This window comes from Ovis canadensis, chromosome 2 (genome assembly GCF_042477335.2).
Source record: "Ovis canadensis isolate MfBH-ARS-UI-01 breed Bighorn chromosome 2, ARS-UI_OviCan_v2, whole genome shotgun sequence".
Lineage (NCBI taxonomy): Eukaryota > Metazoa > Chordata > Mammalia > Artiodactyla > Bovidae > Ovis > Ovis canadensis.
This window is the reverse complement of record NC_091246.1, coordinates 54303140-54310084: the sequence shown is the minus strand read 5'-3', so window position 1 is coordinate 54310084 and position 6945 is coordinate 54303140. Positions and strand designations below refer to the sequence as shown.

At 40.3% G+C, this 6945-nt stretch overlaps 1 non-coding gene across 1 annotated transcript; it reads right to left on the bottom strand.

The window, feature by feature from the left end:
* Positions 1-723: 723 nt before the first annotated feature.
* LOC138434897 (small nucleolar RNA SNORA2/SNORA34 family) lies at positions 724-859 on the bottom strand. The gene has a single exon (XR_011254955.1). It is a non-coding gene; the product is annotated as a small nucleolar RNA SNORA2/SNORA34 family (small nucleolar RNA).
* Between the last annotated feature and the right edge of the window lie 6086 nt (positions 860-6945).

The window sequence follows — 6945 nt, the reverse complement described above, 5'->3', positions numbered from 1 at the left end:
GAGAGTTAAGAAATTTGCATTATATTAGAGATTATGCTTCTAAACCGCGGAGAGATTCAAGCATGCATACTTTCATTTGGCAAGATGTTAAATCATTCTAAGTACTAGTGTATTTTTTTTCAGTCAGTTCAGTTCAGCTGCTCAGTCATGTCCAACTCTTTGCAACCCCATGGACTGCAGCATGCCAGGCCTCCCTGTCCATCACCAACTCCAAGAGTATACTCAAACTCATATCCATTGAGTCAGTGATGCCATCCAACTATCTCATCCTTTGTTGTCCCCTTCTCCTCCTGCCCTCAATCTTTCCCAGCATCAGGGTCTTTTCCAATGAGTCAGCTCTTCACATCAGGTGGCCAAAGTATTGGAGTTTTAGCATCAACATCAGTCCTTCCAATGAATGTTCAGGACTGATTTCCCTTAGGATGGACTGGTTGGATCTCCTTGCAGTCCAAGGGACTCTCAAGAGTCTTCTCCAACACCACAGTTCAAAAGCATCAATTCTGCACTCAGCTTTCTTTATAGTCAAACTCTCATATCCATACATGACCATGGGAAAAACTACAACCTTGACTAGATGGAGCTTTGTTGGCAAAATAATGTCTCTACTCTTTTTTTCAACATTATTATAATTTTAATGAAAAAGTTAAACCAGGGATCTCTAAATTTTGGGATCCTAGTATTAATCAACTACAAATAAGTATAAGCCCCTATCACCAACGGCTGAGATGTTTCTTTCTAATGAATTGACCATTACATTTCTAAGATCTGAAATGGCCAACAGACCATAGAAAGAGACTTCTTTAGGCTCCTGTTCGAAACCAACAGCTTCAGCAAACAGCTGGCCTTGATTCAGGGCCAATGTCTCTGCTTTTTAATATGCTGTCTAGGTTGGTAATAACTTTTCTCCCAAGGAGCAAGCGTCTTTTAATTTCATGGCTGCAGTCACCATCTGCAGTGATTTTGGAGCCCCCAGAAAATAAAGTCTGCCACTCTTTCCACTGTTTCTCCATCTATTTCCCATGAAGTGATGGGACCAGATGCCATGATCTTTGTTTTCTGAATGCTGAGCTTTAAGCCAACTTTTTCACTCTCCACTTTCACTTTCATCAAGAGGCTCTTTAGTTCTTCTTCACTTTCTGCCATAAGGGTGGTGTCATCTGCATATCTGAGGTTATTGATATTTCTCCCAGCAATCTTGATTCCAGCTTGTGCTTCTTCCAGCCCAGCATTTCTCATGGTGTACTCTGCATATAAGTTAAATAAGCAGGGTGACAATATACAGCCTTGACGGACTCCTTTTCCTATTTGGAACAAGTCTGTTGTTCCATGTCCAGTTCTAACTGTTGCTTCCTGACCTATATATAGGTTTCTCAAGAGGCAGGTCAGGTGGTCTGGTATTCCCATCTCTTTCAGAATTTTCCACGGTTTATTGTAATCTACACAGTCAAAGGCTTTGGCATTAATGAGATATAATTCACATACCATAATATTCACCATTTCAAATACACAATTTAGTGGGTTTTAGTATATTCACAAAGTTGTACAATATTACCACGGTACAATTATAGAACATTTTCATCATCCTCCAAAGAAACTATACCCCTTAGTAGTCACTCTGTTTCTCCTTCACCAGCCCCTGGCAGTCACTTGCTGGTGTGTGCTTTTTAGTGAAATGTGACAATTTTCCTGCACATTATATTTTCAGTAGTGTGTTGCTTTATCTGTTCTCATCAGAACTTTTAACACAGAATTCAAACCATGAACTTTATAAGTATTCTGAGATTTAAAAATACCCTCTTCTATACACAAACTTTTTCTCTTGCAAAAATATTTTCATTCTTTATACATGGAAAATAGATTTTTCTGTCTCCACTGGAGTTTAAAACATTACTATTTTTCCTCTCAATTAAATTTTGTTCTTGTATAAAAAGTGAGACGAATCAATGCTCCAATATTTAAAAATCATGAAGGACAAGAGTCCTTATTAACTGTGGCCGTCATGTTCTCCTTCCCACTGCTATGAGCTGAGAGGGTCCAGGTCTGAGAGGCCATGCTGCCTGCTTACAGAGGAGGAAAATGGATCTATGTGGGCTGGTGATCACAAGACTAGTTAACAGTGCAGCTAGGATGGTAACCCCCATTTCCTAGTTTTCCAGTATTGAATGCTGGAAGTAAATGTTATAGGTTATCTACAAAGTCAGCAGTCTTCTATAGCTTTGATCTGAGCATATGATTTTTTAACCACTTTAAAAACATTTGCATGCCATCTGGTAAGATTTTGTAATGACAAGACAGGTATATTTAACCAGAGGGTCCAAATCATTCATTGAAACACAGAAAAAAAAAAAGCCAAGGTTCTGGAGGGACCCCAGAGCACTGCTCAGATTCCACACATGGTAACTCTGCACACGACAGTGTCCACGGGATGCACCCCTCTACATAAGAAGCACACAAGACACATGCATTCAGTTCTCTGAGAACAAAGGCTTCACAGGCCAAGGATGTTTGGGATTTTACCACTGCAACAATTCTTATCTGGGTTGATTTTTTGGAACTGGTCCCACTTAGATTGGTAATTGTCATCCTCATTTTCATCATTTTTTTTTCTTCCCTGGAGAGATAAAAAGACAGAGAGAGAAAGATTACTGAGGTATAAAACTGAACCATAAACAGAGAAATAAAATAGCACTGCTGAGCACTTACTATGTGCTACCCAGACAGCATTCTAAATCCTCTGTAGGTCCTGACTTATTCCTTGTAACAACTATGCGATTTTGTTGTGACCCACATTATATGTGAGGAAATGAAAGGAAAAAAGTGAAGAAATTTCCCTTGGGTCACAAAGCTGGAGAAGTGGCAGGGCTGGGATTCCAACCATGCAGGTGGGCTCCACTGCCTTCATTCTGAGCACCAGACTACACACTCATGCATGCATGCACACACACACACACCCAAATGCATACATACATGTGTACACACTCACATGCACACACAGGCTACTCCTGCCCTCTCTTGTGGTTTCACATGATTTATATATAGTCTGCCACACACAGCTCACTCCTTAGAACTCTGGAACATGGCTCCCATTCCAACCTAATGCTTATGATAAAACTCATTGCTTTATTACCATTTATGATCATGGAGATAACAGATGGTTAAAATCCAGGGGGATAAGTCTTCCTCTTGCCTCTTCCTAAATTTCTTGCAGCATTAACTGCTAGAGGCAATATTGCACCAAAAATATCCACAATCTTAAGAAAAAGAAGTCTCTTACCCCTGGGGATGCGTGGGAAATACACACTCAGAAACTGTCTCTGGGTGAGGAGAATGTGACAGCTCGTCCCCAAGAGTTCCACCTCCCTGCAGTGTCTGGCACTTCCCGCGAAGTGGTGAAGCTTGTGCTGCTCCCTCATGGCCAGTACCTACCTGCTCTGTGACTGTTCAGACCAGTAGAAAAGCGAGGAAAGGCTGTGCTGACACTTTCAAGCCAGGCATTAGTAAGGTCTAGAGACCTCCCTGGTAACCCAGTGGCCAAGACTCTGTGCTCCCAACGCAGGGGGCCTAGGTTTGATCCCTGGTTAGGGAACTAGATCCTGCATACCACAACTAAGACCTGGCATAACCAAATAAATAAATAAATGCTTTTTAAAAAGAGGTCTGGCTACTCTGAGCTGCAATAAAAGCAGCCCAGGGATCTTCACTGGAAAGAAGACAGCAGAGATGTCCCAAGGGCTGAGATGCACAGGGAGGAGCATCCCGGCAGCAGACAGCGAACTGCGTCTAAGTCCATGTTCATCTGACTGCAAACACATGAGGGAGAGGAACTATGGACACTCCAGTGAGATCCAGTCAACTCCAATAATTATAAAAACTAAAAAGTGGTGTTCTAGGCAACTACAGTTTGGGTGGTTTGTTACAGAGCAGTAGATGCTGATTCCCAGAACGGTGACACTGTTGAAGAGGAATAGACTGTAATCCACAAATGTCATTAAAACGCTTCAGCAGCCACATCCAAAATGTAAACAGAAATAGGTCAGATTAATTTTATTAATATATTTTAACTCAGTATTGCAAAGATATGATAATATCTTCAGCATGTTACCAATAAAAATATCAATGAGGCATTTTACAATGTTTATACCATCTTCAAAAGCCAGTATTTATTTAATACATTCAGCACATCTCAGCTTGGATGAGCCACACTTCAGGCAGCCAATGGCTGCTAAACTGGTCAGCATAGCCCAGGAAGGAGCTGATATGTGCTAATTTCACTGCCCTGTGAGTAGGGGAAAAAGGAAAAACTAGTTATTGCTCTTTTGAGTTCATAAACACAATGCTACAGATTTTCACATATTCCTTATTTAATACATGCAATGCACATCCACAAAATCCTGATGGGTAACAGACGAGCATCAGTCTACTTACTTCACAGATGAGGAAACAAAGACTCAGGAAAAGAAGGGAGTTGAACCTTCTTCACAGTTCAACCCATAAACCATATCAGACTCAGTTCAGAATTTTAACCTCCAGAACTGCATGATAATACATTTTTATTGTTTAAACCACTAGGCCAATGGGGATTTGTTACAGTGACAACAGAAAATTCATTCAACTTTCAAATGCAAAATAGCAACCATTTGGTCATTCAGCAAATGTCTGATTTATGCCAAGCTCTGGGACCCTCAACCAGTGAGCTTTGAGAGAGAGAGAGAGACAGCTGTCTTCTAAATAAATCATTAGCAGGTGCCTAAAAGAAAGTTGCTAACATACAAGCACAGCGTTTGCAGGAACACAAAATGTGCACTACAGCCATACTGGGGTAAGGGGAAGGCAGACTTTGTGGAGATGGAGTTTCATGGAGACTTTGACAGTGGGACAACCTCTTGGATAGGAATTCACCTCCATTTAATGAGGGAGATCCTAGGTGTAGGAAACAGCACGTATGAGGCAAAGAGGCATAAAAGAAAGTGGCCATGACAGGAAGAAAAGTTTGCTGTGTCTATAGATTATCAGTTACTTGGGAAGCAAGATAGGAGGTGCAAACAAAGGCAGGTGATGCTGGGCTCTGAGGGACTATTTGCCACTTGCTAGGGAACTTGCACTCTCTGGTGTAGGTAGAACACCAATGTCGGGGTGCAAGAAAAAAAGTATGAACTGGATTTTCACTTATAAAGATTACCCTGATTACAGGGTAAAGAATGAACTGATGTTGGAGAAACTCTGAGGCAGAAACTTAGGTGCCTCCTGAACTAACTGGGGTAGGAAATTCTCAGGCCTAAAGAAGAACAGAGAGAGAAGAGAAAACATGGACAGATTCAAGAAAGATTACAGAGAGGTCACTAAGTCAATAGGGACCCAGAACCCACTAAAGGTAGGTGATGGACAGCAGATGAATGGATAAGAAAGCTGTGGTACATATACACAATGGAGTATTACTCAGCCGTTAAAAAGAATTCATTTGAATCAGTTCTGTTGAGATGGATGAAACTGGAGCCGATTATACAGAGTGAAGTAAGCCAGAAAGAAAAACACCAATACAGTATACTAACACATATATATGGAATTTAGGAAGATGGCAATGACGACCCTGTATGCAAGACAGGGAAAGAGACACAGATGTGTATAATGGACTTTTGGACTCAGAGGGAGAGGGAGAGGGTGGGATGATTTGGGAGAATGACATTCTAACATGTATACTATCATGTGAATTGAATCGCCAGTCTATGTCTGACGCAGGATGCAGCATGCTTGGGGCTGGTGCATGGGGATGACCCAGAAAGTGTTATGGGGAGGGAGGTGGGAGGGGGGTTCATGTTTGGGAATGCATGTAAGAATTAAAGATTTTAAAATTTAAAAAATAAAAAACTAAAATTAAAAAAAAAAAAAAAAAAAAAGGTAGGTGATGGAGAAAGCCAGGAAGGAGTCAAGACTGATTCTGGGTGACTATCTTTTAGTGATAATGTTGGTAGTTTCTGAGAAAGGGAATGTAGAATGAGGAATAATTTTAGAGAAAAATTAACACATTAGATTTTAGATATGTTGGGGGCAGTCATGCCTATGGAATTTCCATCTGTTGGTGGGTGGGAATGTGATCATGGAATTTTTTTAAAAGATGGAGATTAAAATACAGAAAAATACAGAAATTGGAAGTCATCAGCTAGACAAAGTTCTAGAAACCATGAGGGTAGAAAACAGTCAGAGAGAGCGAGAGTAAAGAGGAAGAGAGAACAGAATCTTCAGATTACAACATTAAAGACAAGCCAGAGGTTCAGAGTGGCAAAAAGTTCCAATTTTGCCAGTTAGTATTAGGTTGGTGCAAAAGAAATTGTGGTTTTTCATTGTTGAACTTTGCTGTTTTGATATTGGAATACATTCTTAAATAAATGCAGCTCTGTTATACATCATTTTAATGTGCATTTCTCGCTTTATGTTTTTTACTAATGACTTATTACTCACTGTTTATTTTATATTTATTTTAGACTATAGAAATTATGTTAGACAAAAAGCAAATTCAAGGCATTTTCTTATTCGAGTTCAAAATGTGTCATAAAGCAGTGGAGACAACTTGCAACATTAACAATGCATTTTCCAGGAACTGCTAACTAGCATACAATGCAGTGGTGGTTCAAGAAGTTTTGCAAAGGAGTGGAGAGCCTTGAAGATGAGGAGCCCAGTGGCTGGCCATCGGAAGCTGACAACAAATTGAGAAGATCATCTAAGCTCATCCACTTACAATTGCACAAGAAGTCGCCAAAGAACTCAGTGTCAACCATTCTACAGCTGTTTGCCACCTGAAGCAAATTGGAACCGTGAAAAAGCTTGATAATTGGGTGCCTCATAAGCTGGCCGAAAATCAAAAAAAAAAATCGTTTTGAAGTGTCATCTTCTCCTATTCTATGCAACAACAACAAAACCATTTCTCAATCGGATTGTGACATGCAACAA